Source organism: Fundulus heteroclitus, chromosome 18 (genome assembly GCF_011125445.2).
Source record: "Fundulus heteroclitus isolate FHET01 chromosome 18, MU-UCD_Fhet_4.1, whole genome shotgun sequence".
Taxonomy (NCBI): domain Eukaryota; kingdom Metazoa; phylum Chordata; class Actinopteri; order Cyprinodontiformes; family Fundulidae; genus Fundulus; species Fundulus heteroclitus.
The window spans coordinates 27,553,058-27,570,986 of NC_046378.1; the positions used below are offsets into that span (position 1 = coordinate 27,553,058).

At 38.0% G+C, this 17,929-nt stretch overlaps 1 pseudogene; it reads right to left on the reverse strand.

Moving 5' to 3' along the window:
* Positions 1-1,146: 1,146 nt before the first annotated feature.
* LOC118566775 overlaps positions 1,147-17,929 on the reverse strand; it is a 34,421-nt pseudogene continuing 17,638 nt past the window's right edge.

The following is a 17,929-nucleotide window of genomic DNA, read 5'->3' on the forward strand; positions in this document are numbered from 1 at the left end:
AGCTGTTGTTGCTTTGACATTTTGACTTCACACGTTTAGGTCTTAACAGGCCAGTAAGTTTTAGAGCTGGTGAGGGACTGTTGGAGAGCAGCCAGATTCTGAGTCATTGACGAGAGGGGTAAATTGTCTTTTTTTCAAATTCAAAACACTCATCATCCTAAAACTGTGAAATTCATTCATTCACACAAATTGGTCCATATTAAAAACATAAATTAATTTATCTTCACTATTTGGTTGATATGAGCTGTAATATTTTCAAATCTAATGCAATATTGTCATGACATATAGTATATACAAAAAGTTGGGAAGTTTTACAGGTCAGAAAGAATTTTGCTTTTCTGAGAAAATGTATAATGTTAAGCTTTTAATCTGATCCAGCTGGCATAGAATGGCGAGCTCAGCATTTAGCTAAACCTGCTGTCTTGTTTGCACATACATATATATATATATATATATATATATATATATATATATATATATATATATATATATATATATATATATAAAATAAAAATAATAATTAAACATTATTGATCTCACAATGGAGAAATAACCCTTCCCCTGTGCGGCGCCTGGGGAGCATTCAGGGGTTAAGGGTCTTGCTCAGGGACCCAGAGTGTCGGGACCGGGGATCGAACCGGGTACTCGAACCGTTCTGAGTGCAAGCGCGCTGCTCTAACCACACGGCCACGACTCCCCCCCAACGGAGAAAGAAATTTATCAAGCAAAATAAACAGCCATGTATTATGACATGAGTTGACTCATGACATGAGTTGATATAATCAGGTCAGCAGATAACACACGAAAAATATGTATTTTTATTACTTCTGCTGAATTAAGATGTGATCTGAAAAAAAGACTGACCTCAGATTTGAAAAGAATCAAAAATCAAAAAACAGTAGAAAGGGATAATTGTAAAGCTCCGAGTGAGCAGACTCAGAAGACAACGAGACAGGTCAATGGCGTTCGAGACTGATTTATTTAAATATGCGGGTAAACGGCTCTGGTAGGACGGTAGGCAGTGTCTAAGCCGAGAACTCCTGGGTGAGGAGACGGCAGGTTAGTACACAGGGTACACTCTGTGATCTGAAGTGCTTATGTATGAAGGAGCACTAACCTTCCGGGGTTCGGGTTCAGAGGCAGAGCCTACTGAGCCAAAGAGAGAACGAACAGGCGGGCTGACGGGGCTTTCAGGCCTGCGTTCCAAAAACAGTCCGTGGTCAGGGTGGCGGGGTCCTGAAAACAATCCAAAGGGAAATCCGTGAGCGAGGTCGGGGTCCGGTCCTGGTCGAATAACAGGCAGATCTCAGAAGTTACAGGGTTTAGTCAGGCTCTGTACTCACAGACGGGGCAAGGTCCGGTACACAGGCAGGCAGTCTAAAAGGGTTTATCCAGAAATGGGTCAGGCAGGCTCGGAGACAGGAGGCAGATCGGGTCAAGTTTCCAGGTGGACAGGCGGAGACAGGACAGGGATAGGCAGGCTCGGAAACAGAGGACAGGACAGGTCGGGTACAGGCAGGCAAATAAGGTGAACGCTGGAATATTCTTACCACAACGGCTTGAGATACTCTGGCACTGAAGGCTGAACTGAAGACTGGTTATATAGTGGTGGGTACAGGTGGAACTGGTGAACGCTGATTGCAGAGAGGGTTGGAACTGGGCAAGTGTGCGGAGTGGCTGATTGGACCAGCATCAGTGCCGAGATCATTACAGTTAATACTCCTTAATTAAGCAAAGATGGGAGATTAAGTGCTCGTCATTGCTCGAGAAAAAGATCAGATCACTGAAAGATTTTTTTTAAATGGATTATTCATTTTTGTATTAAAAAATGTTAGAAATGCTGGGAAACTACATCATTATTACATCAAATATAGCTCTAATTCCAGTGCTTCATGGCATTTCCATGTCTTAGACAAAATTAACCAAACACAGGGAACCTTCTCCCAATATTAGATAAACAACAATTCAAAAACAACTGAGCCATCTACAAAAAAAAAATCCAATTGGGAGGGTACAGATCCAATTAAAAATTTTAAAAAGGTACACCCAATTTGAAGTGTAAGGTTTTTTTGTTTGTTTTTTTGGAGTGTGCTTAGTTTTTTTAAACCCAGCTTTTCTACCTCTGCTCAGTAAGTGATGACACAGTGAGATATGTGATACATGGAAAATGCTTTAAAAAGAGATGTTCTATTATTGCAGCAGGAATAATGAGCCGAATTTTTTAAACCAAAAGTAGAAAATTGTATTTTCATAATCTCCATCTAAAGCGTTGAACCAGAATCTGGTATAAAGTCAAGCACAGTCATGCTTTTATTTCTCGGGTGGTATTTTTAATGGTTTTATGTTTCCAGATTTGTCTAGTGCAGCAGTAGAGAGAGGGACATTTTCTGTTTCAACATGGGTCAAAACTGTGTCTCGGGTTTGTTGTGCAGATACCTGACCCTGACCTCAACCTCACTCCAACACCTATGGGATAAACTGTAACATGAAAAATCTTTCCTCACCTGGTGCTCCAACTATAAGGCCTTATCGCAAAAACATCTCTAAAAGAGTTCACGGATGCTTTTGAGTCTTGATGGGAGCAAATCCCCACTGCTGGGTCCTAAAATGGATAGAGGATTTAGAGCTGTTGTGGGGATTTGGAAACAGATTTTTAAAAGTGGAAAGAGTGGGTGCACTGTTGGCTGTTTAGTTCATGTTCTTTACTAAATATTCACTAATTCTTCAATGTCATACCATGTTAGAGCATCACAGTGTAAAAAGTAGTTATATATACACTTGTATTCAGCCTCTTTTACTTAGGTACCTTTAAATAAAAATCAATTGGACTCAATTCCTCTCAGACATCTTCTAATTTGTAGACACCAGATGTGTAAGGAATAAAGTTGTAGAATAAGCAGGGCTCGTTTATGAATCAATATTCCGAGCATACAGCAGTTCTGGCATTTATAGAAGAGATGAGAAGAGACAAGTCGAAGGTCATTGTTGAGAGAAATGCATAAGAAAGTCATTTAAGGTTTGAAAAAGTCATGTAGGGGAAACTGAGAACGCATGGAAGAAGGTGCTCTGGTCAGTCGAGACTAAAACTGAAATTTCTGGCCTGTGTGCAGACACTTAGGGTGGCTGAAAATTAACACGGCACATTAACCTAAAGACAAAATGCAGACAGTGAAACATGGTGGTGGTCTCATCCTGCCGTGGGGATGCTTTTCTTTTGCAGGGACAGGGAAGCTGGTCAGAGACGATGAAAAGATGGATTCAGCTATGTACGCGGCAGTCCTGAAATAACACTTATTTGGGGCAGCAAAGTCTTAAAGCTTGCTCAGAATATATTCATGAAAAGTAATTCAAGCCACAGTTTTCAGATTTGCATGTGTAAAAGATTTGAAGACCTTGTTTCTTTTTACCAACCACTTGTCAGTTTGCGCTACTTTTATTGGCCTTTCTCATAAAATAGGAATAATGTACACTGAAGTTTGTTGTAATGGCACAAAAAATATGCTCTTTCTTCCATGTAAGACTCAGTTAATAAATGATTGGATTACGGCATAATACAAAAGGGTGTGTTCCAAAGGTTTGAATGAAAACAATGTTATCATTTTACTTATTTTAACTGTAGACATAAATAAAATAAAACCTCTTCGGATGATATTTCAACCTTTCTTTGCACGTAAGAGTCCTTTGAAAGATGATTTTTTTTTTGGGTAAGTGGATCATAATTACTACCAATTTGCATCTTACGGTTTTCAGAACTGAACATGAATTAAATGAGTACGCAGTAAGCTCTCGCTCGTCTCTCTGCTTTCATCACATCTCAGCCTTCATGACTGGAACACTCAAAAAAGATAAAAGGGAAGAGTGGGAATCCTCAATCAGATGAAAATGGGTAACGATTGTAAATCTAATTTATTTATAAAAATTTAGAACTTCCCAGAGATTTTTTTTATAAGAATAAGGTCTAATGGGTAAACAACTTGAGAAAGTTGAAATAATTGATCCCACGGGCCCGCATGAGGAATCTCTCTTCAACAACTGATCTGTGGGTCAGATTTAATCATATCTCATTAGACTTTAATAAACCTCTGAGGCAAAAACATATTTTCAAATGGTTAGTGAAAATAAATTGTTTATTGAAACACGGACTGTGAAATGTCTACAGATGATGTACAAAGATTTAAGTCTAGACTCATGACAAAAAGATTTACAGCGATAATAAATTCTCGCCCTTTTAAAACCACTGAAATCTGTTCATTGCGACAGGGAACTCAATTTTAACCACATAATGTATTTAAGATATTTATTTAGACCAGACAGATTCAGTCTGTTTTTAAAAGGTAAATGCTTTCAACACTGGCATGAGTGTTACAGCAGTTTTCCAGCTCTTAATTAATTTTTTGAACTGTTCTTTTTCCAGGGGTTAAAGTAAGCTTGCCAACTTTTTTCCAAACTTATTTTATGATCCCAACGATCATAAATGATCGAGAATACCAAACCAAATCCCACGGACTGGCACTCAGGTTTCTGACTGAACCTGAAGCATTTGTGATGTAAATTTCATCATCTGTATTTGCCCGCCGGGGTTCACCTGGACTCCCTGCAGATGCCCACATGCTGCTCCTTCATGATGATGCCACCACCATGCAAGACAGTTGGTGCAGTCTCCTTAAGTTAGAAAACCTCACTTTGATTCCCATAAAGATATTTCCTGTCTTTGTGGCTGTGACGAGGTTCTTCTATGCTTGGTCAAACAAATGACTGGCCAAGGCCGGAGATCACTTTAGTGGAATTTATTCAGTTTTTCTTTCAGGTGAGCCAAAGATGGCAGGTGCAGAATATATACAAGGACATCCAGGTTAAAAAATAGACAAAAAAAACAGTACCTTCCATGTTACAGTCATTCACCCTCAGTGTGACTTCTCTGGAGTCTAACCACAGACTGCCTCCATGTGGAGCAGAGCCCCGTTTTTAAAGCCACAGGCTCCGCCCACAGGAAGTCCAAACAAACAAACAAACCAGAACAACTAAGCAATTACTTCTAACTCAAATAAATTAAAGTATACAAAATAATAATGAGTAAAAAAAATAAACTTACAATCAAAAATACAGTACTCAATTTAACAAAACACTCAGTACTTCTGATGACATCACGTCATCATGTGACTCCCTCCCAGCAGACCACAGTCCAGCAATAAGCCTGCTTGAAAACAGAACCGGGGAAATGTTTGAAACTGAAAATAAAAAGGTTAGGATGAATGCTTACTGAAGCAGGAACACCGTGTGTGCACCCACGATGAACCACATTAGTTTAGCTGCAACAAAAGGTAAGTTAGAGATGGTGTATGTGCCTGTGTATATGTGTGTGCAGGCGTGCTCGCATGCTGATGTGGACTTATGACTACGTCCCGGCTCGTGACGGCTCCTCCGTCACAGTGGTCATGCAGCTGAATCTTTTTTGTGACAGACTGCAAATCTTTCCTATGAAAGAATCCACATATTCCAATTTGGTTTCAATGTGTGCCTTTTGTAACAGGCACTTTATAGGGCAGCATTCTCTCCTTACCTAGCAGAAAAAAACTCACTACCCAGTAGCATTCCACGAGCTCCAGTTCATGGCAGACTTGAAACTTGCCGTTACCTGAGATGTTAATGAACAAACTAAGAAATGTCCATACACTGGGTCAGGAAGATAGCTTTGACATATTTGGGTGTTTCATAAGTGCTCTAATCCCAAACAAATGTTAAAACTGGTTTTGTAATGGATAAAGCAGCCTAACAGCTTATTTCTATTTATCTTCTGGAATGTGTCTCCTAAAGCCCTAACCTCAACCCTATCCAAAATGTGTGAACTATGCTTAAAAGCCATGTCTCTGGTAGGATACCAAGCTAAATGAGCTCCACCAATTCTGCAAAGAAGAGCGATTCCATACCTTGCTCCAAATTACGCCACAAGGCAATGGCTGTAAAAGGTGTGGGGTTGAAATGCAACACAAAGTGACCTTTGAGCAAGTGTATGTGTGTATATACTGAGCCTGTACATATGATTTAGGCCTTATTTGTATTAGAAAACCCTCACAATAAATTCAAAGCAGTGCACCCAATTCCTGTTTTTTATTAGAGTTGGAAGTTATAATATCAAAAAAGAATTTTCAAATAAATTATTAAAATCCCAAAACTAGTACGTCATTTGTTGCCACTATAACTTTATGTAAAGTTCTTACGAAAATTGCACATCTATCTCTTTACTACTCCATTTTAACTAAAATGTTCATACACATCCAGACAGAGCACTCTGAAAAAAATGATGTCGTATGACTAAGGCTGGATTCAAGTCATGCATTTACGGAGTTGAATGCACACAGCTCACTGCGTGAATAAATAGTCACTGAGATATATTTTGGGAAGTATATTTTCCCCCCCTCCTTCTTTCTGATTCCAAATTACTGACTTAACTGAGAAGTACAAATAACCCTGCTTCTAGAAAACAGATCTTAAAACATTTCCCAGCCTGATCGCATCCCCTCGGTTGGACAGGACAGTTTCCACTTGAAACACGTTGAATTAGATTTGTTACATAAGAACAAGAGGCTTGTGCGTGGAGATTTGACAGCCACTCTTGGAACAGAACAACCAATAACACACACTGTAGAGAGAGAAAATACGATGCCAAGCGTCAGATCTGTGGTTTAACTGACAGTGCAGCCTTCAGAGAACAGCATGCTGACATTTGTCTGCTGTCTGTAAAACTGGCTCTGCCTTGTAGGTGACCTTCCAATGTCTATTTTTGTCAAGTAATGACTGTGATTATGAATGCCTTTGGTTTACACAGCAGCCACAGTGGCCTATTTTGCTTAGATCTAATGCAAACAGAGTGACCGCGCTGATCACAGAAAATCTGGCCAGCATTGGGGGAAAGGCTGATGGATTGTCAGGTTCTCACATCCTTGTTCTGGGAAAAAAGGGTGGTGGGGCTGCTGCCCTATCAGAACGTGCTTCAGTGCCTCCAGCTCCCCCTTGATTGCCTGACATTCTTTATCAACAGTCAAGTAATTCAGTTCCCTTGGCAACAGTTTCCTGCTGATCCAAAGAGTCAGGTATCACCTTGAAGAAAGAGTGTGGTTGGCAGCTGCAGTGTTTTCATATGTTTTGCAGCTGCACCATTACTTTATGGAAATAAACAAGGGTTCAGCTGTAAGGCTTAAGCTCTGATTCTCTTTGTCCCCTCCTTGCACTTCTCCACACTCAGGTCCTGTCATTCTTCTATTTGTTGATTCCCTCATTCTCTCACCACTCAATATATTGCTGAAGAGCTTCTACTCCGGATATAATTTTATTTAGAGGAAGGTGGCAGATTATTTAACTGTAATTTGATTTTTGGTTCAAGCCGAATATGGCTTATAAATTAGACCGTCACGAGTAGCTTGGTCGCATCACGTCAGTGGCCCTTTTTCAAACTTTGGGGAATAGTATTGATGAATCACAAAATGAAATTTAAACGGTACCATTAAGTCCCTGATATACACTGATAGAGCCTTAGCCCTGAAATGAATGAACAAAATTATTTCCCCTCAGCAGCACATCATAAGTGCATGCTTCTTGCAGAAATGACACAGCATTTCTGCAGGGAGTTCAAGTCTATCTATCTGTCTGTCTGTCTATCTACACACGCATATATATATATATATATATATATATATATATATATATATATATATATATATATATATATATTGATGACAGACCCCTCAATCGTCTCATAAACACTTAAGATTACCATCACAGGGACTTGGAAGAGGGCATATTAAGGTAAAAATGTTACTTAGTGGGGCTTTAAGTTACAGAAAGATTTTGGACTTGCGCACTTGTAACCTGGCCAATAATAATATGTAGCACTCTCCATTGATTCTGCACATTATCTTATTCTGGTCCTGCTCTGATTGAATTTGTTTGGGGAAAGGAGGGACATTCAGCAGAACACTTATTGCCCAACTACTAAAGATTGGTCTGAGCCAATCACAGTATCAAAAATATTAAAACATAAGCAGCAGGCGCTATGAGAAACCACAACAAGGTAAGCTAGTCAAGGCACTACTTGCTGTTCTTCTATCAAAGAAGAAAACAGATGAAAAGTTACAAAACAGATGTCATAGCAGTACATCCTTCTGTGCTGCCATGTTTGATTTGGTTCGGTTGTGGGCTCAGCAGCTCTTGCTTTCGTCACAGCGGCATTTTACAGCCCTTAAACTACAATACTGCAACGTGACTGGCCCAAATAATTTTTGGTTCAGTCACAAAGTGGTACAAGTCAAGATGGATTGTCCTGTGTTTATGAACGCACAAATACCATGAGAATTCATCATACAGGCAAGGTTATGGCACTTGGGCTCAGGTCATTCTTAAGTTGAAGATAAACTCAAGACTTGATTTGGACTCCAGTCAAAAGTAAAGAGTTAAGACTTGACTTAGATTTGCTCGATAGACTTAAGTCTTATACTTGAGTAGCAAAAAATATTTGGACTAGGCTAGGACTCATGCCTTAAAGACTTGAAATTTTGACTCAAACTATGTTGCACAAACACTTGAGCATTAGAATCGTTCTCAAAAGACTAGCTAAGATTTTGACTCTAGCTAAACATTAAGCCAATGAGAGACATTGTCCAGCACAATGCAGGAATCGGAACCTCCCATTTCTTTTTTTATTTAAGGAACATAAAAATGTATATTCCTTGATTGATTTGCTGTCCTATTTTTGTCATTCTAAATATTTTGTATTTTGCCTGCTGCTAATAATAAAACATGTAAAAGGAAGTGTGATAACCCTCTATGGCATGGTGTTTCCCTCAGGCAACAACCCACATATCTGGATTTTACACAGCCCTTGAATTTATTTTTATTTTTTTTTCATCGAATAAAAAGAGGGGTTGAAGTTTGCCTCTGTCAGTCTGCCCCAGGGTAGCTGTGGCTATTAACACTGCCCACCATTGTCCAGGTGTGAATGTGTGCGTGAATGGCTGAATGGCTGAATGTATATGTGCTGGTTCCAAAATCAATTTTTTTAACTTCATCATTAACTAGCACAGCAACATGTGTAATATGTATGTGTGTATGTGAGACGACTACCAGTGTAACAGTACAAATTCAAACTTGTGCTTCCTGTTTTCTTGTCAGAAATGTGATGTACCTCTCTGCTTTACATAAACCAGCAACTGCCATGAAGACCCCAAAAAATGGGGTGAAATATTTTTTCCCCAATAGAAAGTCATGCCATAGATGGTTAAGTAACAATATCTTATAATGTGTCATACATGTTCAGTTCAATAAAAATGTGAACTGCATTTAGGCTAGTCAAGCACGTTAGTTCTCAGAGTCTATGCTGTTGTAGGTTATGCAGAATAAAGTAAAACATATGTAAATGATAATACGTTATTATATAGTCTCTCACTCACTTCTCCCTCTCTCCCTCTCTCTCTCTCTCTCACTCACTTCTCCCTCTTTCTTTCTCTCTCTCTCTCTCACTCTCTCGCTGTGTGTGTATGTGTGTGTGTGTGTCTCTCTCTAAAATTCAAATGTACCTCTGCATCAGAAGTACCATCAAACACATGCAAATCACCTATGCCATAGGCATTAATGCCTCCACTCCTATCCACTGATGTTGCACATTTTGCTGATAACAGCATGATGAGTTTTCTCATCTTAAGCACGTTAGAACCTGTAATCAAAATTTCACCAGACGTTAGCTGATCATGTAACACATGTCTCGTGCATAATATCTGCGGTAAGTCTGTTACGTTCCTGTGCAGAGGTGCAGGTGAAGAAATCATCTTCCTTGTTACAAAATAGAGTTTAAGGTTTAATTTTTGGATGCAGTAAGAGACTTAGTCAAGAAAGAGTATTTTTCCAAGACACTTCTGCTTTCATGTGGCTATATTGATTGGGATGGCATGGCAGGTTGTCATACAGTGACCCCCTGAGGACTCAAAGATTGCTGCCACTCAATAGCCGCTCCCAGCAGTAGGTGAAATACACTTAGAGATTTTGAGCCCACAACCCCTAATCACTTAGTAAGGTTAGGAGGGATTGAGAGACAGCCATGACTTTTTCGGGTGTGCATTAAGAAACATACAGTAAGGACATGATTTTCCAAACTAATCAGAAATATTGTATTTATTTTTTATTTATTAGCAGGACCAGTCCAACACTTACCACAGAACCCTTTTTTGCACACAGCGCCATTACTCACCACTCACCATAGAACCACCCTGTTGAAATATATACATGGTGATCACCTAAGGCAACATCCTTTAGAGATAACTAGTGAGCCAGCAATGAATTAGTTAAATTCACACAAAATAATGCCATCCAATTTTTTTTAAATAGCTCAATGATCGTGTATTTTAGAATCAGTTGTGGAGAATAGGTTATTTTTTTGACTTATGCCCATGTCTAGTGTATAATTTTTCAAAATGGACTCAGAAGAGATGAGAAGGAGGAACCTAGTTTAATAGGCTGCATCTATAGGGACATATTCAAAATTGTCAGATGGTTGTTGAGATTTATTTGCAAATAGTTGTAGTGGGCATGAATTGTGGCAGTAGCTTAGACACAGATAGCAAAATATAGACAAGTTTCACAGACATTTCTGGTTTACTTGCGCAATTAAGCTATTTCTGCAAGTAATTTCCAGTTAAGCAAGGTCAGTGTTTATTTACAGTGGATGGCAAAGGCTCTAAAATGGGTGCATTGTCATTTAGTTCTCATAAAAAGTGGTTTATCAAACATCCACCTTGCTACAATATTGAACTGGAAGGATAATATGACGAAACTGCCTAATGTTACAAGGAGGAAAAATATTTTTTGTACTGTGTTGAGTCCATAGACGGAACAGTATGAACAACCTGAAAAGCTCGGAAGCTTATTAGTATTTACATAGCGACAAAGTCGGTCATGCACAAACATGACAATTTGGTCTACATGAAGGTGGATGTTCAACCAGGCCAGTGTATGAATAGATGTTGTCACACTTGGTTGATGGTTATGGAGGATGGAGAGATGAAGACTGCAGGCTGCACTTGTACAGCTGGACCCCAACCCGGTCATGCAGCCACGCAGCTGCCGAAAGGCAAGTTCACTCACCTTACAATGTGCATAGCGATTATTTGTTGATTAGTTGTTATTTGTGAGTATGTTGTTGAAATTGTTGTAATGTGTTCAATGCTGTGTCCTATTTATTATGTTATCATGAGTCTCGTATATCTATCGTATTTTATGTGATTTACTGGCAATCAACTACAATCGCGGCAGAGTCCCCCCTGTCACCCCAAATGATGATGATTATTAAACACAATACAAAGCTGCTGTCTTCAATCACAACTCAGACCGCAAGGATCTGGATGTGAAACTAGAAACTCAGCAATGTTCACTTATAAACACATTTGGTTTCATGTGATTTAAGTATGGGCTTGATTTCTTTATGTCTTGGCCTGGCTCAGCTTTTGAGCTGCAAGTTACAATTAGTTGGAAGGGTTATTGTAATAACTATTATTATTGTTATTGCTATTATATTTATTAGAATACCAATAATACCTAAATAACAGAAAATAATATTTTCACAAAGCTGTTGCTGGAAGAAAAAGAGAGGATAAAGAAACTTGGACCTGACCAACAACACTTAAGAATCCAACAGCAGGCAAGTGACCGTGGACGGATTTATGTTCAAGTAGAGTTTATTTTTGTGTGATAATCTCTGACCTTTAGTGCCCTCCCAAAAAGTTTTTTATCACCAGCAACCACTGTGTCTGACTAATGAGATTTAAATGTAAATTTGTGTGTGTATATATATATATATATATATATATATATCAGTATGTTTGAAACTTGCTGATGTGTTTTCTGCTACTAAGAGAATGTGAACGGATTTGTAAAGGCTGAAGTTCACCAGTCATTTCATGTTTGCTTTGATCTAATGATTGTCGAACAAAAGTGCCAGGAGGCAACATGTGTCGAAAAGATTTTAACATCTAAACCAGATCCCCAGCCTGTCTGATCATCATGGGTCAGCAAGTTTGTAATAGTCACTTATGAGCTCGCGCTTAAGGTGGTTCCATGTGGGCAGAACATTACAAAATAAATGAAAAGTAAATATGAGGAGACATGCAGTCATATTTTGGCCTCTACTGAGTCTAAAGCCAAATGATGGTCCATTTGTACAAAAAATGTGCGCAGTGATACCATAAAATAGAGCATTATTACTTTTATGACCAGTCATTTAAAAAAAATAACTCCCCTCTAAATGAACCTTCATCCTCATTGTAAATATAGCATGTAACATCATCTGCTACGTCTGGAAATACAGAGTGGGATTTCTGTCCAGTGTGAAACGGCTCCAAATGTGAGCCAGAGCTGGGTCACTATGAGGGCCACAGTGAGCAAATGCCCTTCAAACACTTGAAAATATGATTCATACTCCAGGGGAGATTTGTCAAAGAAGCATTGATTGGAGCTGTGGTGGAAAGGGCGACATGCACAACATGCTGAAACAAGCACCTTCCCATCCCACAGGGCTATTCCAATTTTTCATCCTGATCTCTTTCCTATAGGTACCAGCAACCACAATTGTGGACACACCTGATTTACTGCTGCTTAAAAATCTAATTATGCGCATTGACAAATAAAATCTCTCATCCTTTCAATTGTTTTTTTTTTTTTTTTCCGTTTTTAAAGATGGCCAATTGATTATTGTGAATGCAGTCAGCAGCCTGATTAGTAAAAACAAGTCTCTGTTTCGCTCCATCGAGGAGATGCTATAAACCAAGTCTCTGTCCAGAGTTGTTATAATGATGCAGTTTACTTTATCAAATGATGTCACAGTGCTTTTATCAGAGTTATAGCTTCTGTGGATCCTAGAAATAAGCCAGCACCCTTTGCCAAATGCTTGCTAATGAACTGTGCTGAATTTCATGTGCAGTCAAGAGCGAAGGAAAGGCTTTTGGCGCTGTGCAAATAAAGGAAACAATTACAAAGAAGCATACATAAGCATCTCTGAGGCAGGAGAGTTATTATTATCCCATCTGAGACAAGACAACATTTTTCCTGCTTTTAGTAAAATGGTTTAATTCATACAAGTGCAAAAAAAACAAACAGTTTCTGCGTCCAACTACCATAGGGTAAGCAAATATCAGAAAATAAACGTAAGCAGTTAGTTGTTTAGAGATAATTACCTGAAATCCTTATATGACTACAGCTCCTCATATGGCTGGCCTCGCATGTATAATGAAATAGAAAACATGTATAAATATTTGAGTATTTTTTTTTATCAAAAATGTGCTCCAATGTTACCTCAGTCAGTACATGCAGGACTCAGGTGACATTTAAAGTTAGTAAAAACATACATTTATTCATGAGCAAGAACTACTTTCTTTCCTGTGCCAAAATAGGCACCTCAAACACACGCACACACACACACACATATACATATATATATATATATATATATATATATATATATATTACTTTCATATTTTGGGCTGAAAAAAAACATGTGTCACCTGCTTTACTAGACAATGTCACATGACAGCAACTAGACAGTACTTAAGAAGACAAACTTCTCTTATTATCCTGAGATCTCATTACACCCCTATACATGCTAGATCTGTTGCATAAACTAAAAGCCATATATTCTTGTTCAGTATTCTCAGTTAGACAGCAGAACTTACGATTCCATCAAATATTACCAAGTATCCAGGTCTGGAAGCTGCAAAGCAGTCCCAGATCATCACATTAACAACACAGTGTTTGACTGATGGTACCGTTTTCCTGTTTTTAAACATCAGTTCAATCTTGGATATCATGACAATGTTTTGTGGCTAATGTGAGACAAGCCTAAAAGTTTTTTAGCCTTGAAACTGCCATGAATAACATTTTTGCCAAGTCTCTATCGTATTATTAAGTCATGAACATTAACCTTAACTGAGGCGATTGAGGCCTGCAGTTCAATTATTTATTCTTGGTTCTTCTTGTAAGCTCCTGGATGCATTGTTGATGTGCTTTTCTAGGAATTGTGTTAGGTCAGTCACTTGTTGGAAGATTCACCACTGTTTCATGTTTTATCAGTTTCTGGATAATGGGACCCCTAAGACTTTGAAGTCAATTACTAAGTTTTTTTCATCTGTTTCTTTTTTAGACTTTGGATGGTTTACTTTTGGAGATCTTTTCAGCCTTCTTTGAGTTGTTAGACAGGTTCTAATAAAGGGATTTATTAGAAATCTGACAGCTTTTGGCAAGGCTGCTAAAAACAAACTCTGCTTTCCAAAATTTCTCAAATCCTCATTAAACAAAAGGGGCAATCACATTTTCAGATGGGGCTTGAAAATGGTTTGAAAATCTTTCACCATTAATAAAGTACAATTTCATAAAAAACGACATTCATGCTTGACACCACCATTGTAGTTACAACTATTTTGCAAAGGAGAGTGGTCCCAAACACAAGGCAAGTTAATTTACAAAGCACCATTCACAAACAAGGGACCCTAAAGTGCTTTACAGGACATCAAAGGGAAGACAAAAAGAAAATATCAAAGCATGAGCCTAAAAGCATTGCAAAAAAACAAAAAACAATTATGTTAAAATACAGATATTAAAGGAGTGACAACAACAAACGGTTCATTAGTCAGATTCTTTGATCAAAAGCTGCAGCAAACAAGTTTTTCCAGACCTGATTTTTATAAACCAACAGTTTCTGCAAATCTCAGATTTTCAGGGAGATTGTTCAGAACCGCATACCGTAGAAACTAAACGCTGCCTTGCTACATTTAGGTCTGAGAACAGCGAGTAAGCAGGTCTCTGAAGACAAGAGGGATTTCCATGGTTCATATTTGACAAGACACTTTTAAGTACAAGACATTTTTAGTACAACATCATGTAAGTGTTTTATAGACCAATAGCAAAATCTTCAAATCGGTTACTTGACAATCAGGGAGTCAATGCAAGGATTTCAGAAGTGGTGGGACATGATCCATGATTCAAAGATGCATTACCAGTTATTACGAACATGTGATAGTCATTTTACCTGGAATTATAATGTATTGCAATTTCTTTGATATTAATTATTTAAATTTGTAAAATTATATAAATAAATAAAACAAAAAACTCCTGAACAAATGTAATTCTTGTAAGCAAATAACTTCTTCTTCTACTGTATTACAAAAAAACATGTGTATACAGTATATATAAGCAACCACACCTTAAACTTAAAATGACAACAAATAATTTACAGTATGTGCTTCAAGCTCACTATCAGATAATAATAAACGAGATAAATAATGCTGAGTCTCACATCAGTTTGTATAGTATTTGTATGTATTTGGCTTTCTAACTTAAGTCTTTTAAATACATACAAAAGTATTAAAATACACACTTTTTGTTACCATTTTAAATTGGGGCAGAAATTTCTCAACTGATTTAATTCTTTGCAAAAAAGATTCTAGATCGCAGGGCTGGGAAAAACGAAGTTCAGCTAAAACCGCTGTATATTTCTGAGTGTGCACATACACGCTGATGGGTGTTACATAGTTTGATCGATGAACACCCCTAAATCTGAATAAATAAATTGTACCTGACATGCTGCATCCAGCAATACACAGATTTATCCTGACAGTAAACCTAGGGATGAGCATGTGCTGGCAGGACAAGTCAAACACATTCAGGGAAGATTTTTACTTGAAACCCCAACAAAGTGAGACAGCCAGAGCTGAGAATGTCTTCACTTTGGAGAGCTACAGTAACACGAACAGCAAACTTGCCAACGCTGCGGATGACAACTTAATGAAACCCACCTGACCACCTGATAAAGCCACCCCAACAACCCCATCCTCATTCCCCTTGAAAGGATCAAGTGGCTCAGCTCTTCCAGGAGGATAACACGGGCATTACTATAAACTCAGCTTTCGCTGTAGCTGCACGGTCAGCATTTGAAATTACATTATGTTTTTTTTTATTATCGTTTTCCCTTCATTCAATATTCATTTGATTTTGTTATTTTCCTTTTTTTTCCCCCATCCCTAAAATATAAATGAAATACTTGAAGCAGGCGTCACGGTTTAGCAGTCCAGTGGATTGGAGCCGCCTGTCCAACAGCACATGCTGTCAGTTATCACAGCAGACGTTAATTCCCTAAATTTCAGGGTCTCAAACCTCGCATTGAACAAATGAGAGAATGGATGATAAAAGTGCCCTGTGGGAGTGACGCTAAACTCTTGAGTCTTGCTTCATTTACTTTTAACTTGAATATATCAAATGCTGGTCTAAATTGACTTGTGAAAACTTCATCTCAGTTTGAACTTCCCACGTCAGTGAACCACAGCCTAAAGTCAAGATAATCAGAAAATCTTTTAGATAAATTATGCCCGGTTTAAAGCTTCTGAAATGTGATTATGGCTGCCGCCGATTTGATCTTTTTAAACATGAGCTATCCGTTTAGCTCCTAAATTATTAAAAGAATCTTAAAGAAAACCACCTTATGACACAAAAAACATAATATTGAGCCAAAATATTTGCCAAGCTCATTGAGAAGGTATAGTTTTATCTTGTTGAAGGCAAGTCTTATTGCCAGGCAGTCAATATCTTCCAAAACTGATATGCACAAAGTCATATGCACTGGGGCAATGGTAAAACCAGGGTATAGCACTTAAGACACCAAAGTATTCCCTTTGGTATTATGTTCAGTTCACCAGCCAGGAAGAGTGAGATTCAAAGCAATACACTGCAGTCACTTTGCAAATCCATACACTGTGAGTTTTAAATAGCAACGTGACGTAAATGTTGAAATATTGAAAATATTGAATGTTGAAAAGAATAAAGGCTTGCATGAGTATCATACATCGGTCATGTGAAAATGACCTTTATAATGCTGGGGAGAATATGCAATATAATTCTACCCGAGTGTTGAATATTGAGGAAAAACATTAGCTTGTTTTGTTTATTAATGAAGTACATTTTTGACCTCTTCGTTGAAATCTGCAGCAGTAGAGGGCTTTTGCTTGTTAAGGAGAGTTCACTCTGTCTGACTGACTCCTCAGACATAAAGTGGTGCCAAAAATGAGCTGCTGTGTCTTGGTCTAAGCAGCAATAAAGCTTTCTAGAAAATTGATGCCCGCCCACATAGCATTGAAACATCATTAGAAAAGACTTTGCAAAGAGAGGCATTTCTCTAGATGAGAGATCAGCATGACTGAAACCTTAATTTAATACTATACACTGGATTGTTCGGTTAGCAAATCAAAGCATCTGCTTTACATTGCTTTGCTGTTTTGTTTAAACCACTTGTGGGCGGTTGTGGACTGTTCCAGATAAGGACCTTCATAAAACATGCCTGAACAGATAATTACCTTCATGAAAGAGTTATTAGAAGAAAAAAAATGTCTAGGTGCAGTCTCTCAGGAGAGTGATAAACTGATGAAAGTGTTGGATATCTGATCAGTTTAGATAGTATTTTTTAACATTTATTCCCTCCCCTTCTATTGATATGAAGCAGTAGAATTAGTAGTGCTTCTTTTCTTTGTGTTTTTGGAACTCATGTTTGTTTTTTTAACTGTTGACTAGTGGATAAACTAAAATAAAATACTTTTTTTGTCTATTAGTGATCAGCTTTCATCACTCTTTTTAATTTAATTGAAGGACTGAATAATATTTACCTTTATTGATAAAATAGGCATAAACTCCATGAAAATATTATGCAGTATCTTGTCTTGCCCTACAAAGTGTAATAAAAGGATACAGACTTGTACCTGAGGGACTGTTATAAACTGGCCATTAAGCTGTTGCTTAATACCTCACTTTCCTGTTTATGGTTTTGCAGTAAAACATTGTTTAAACTTGATGAATCGGTTAAAAAGGGTCATTTTTATCTTTGTGACTTCTGTAAATCATGTTATATTTG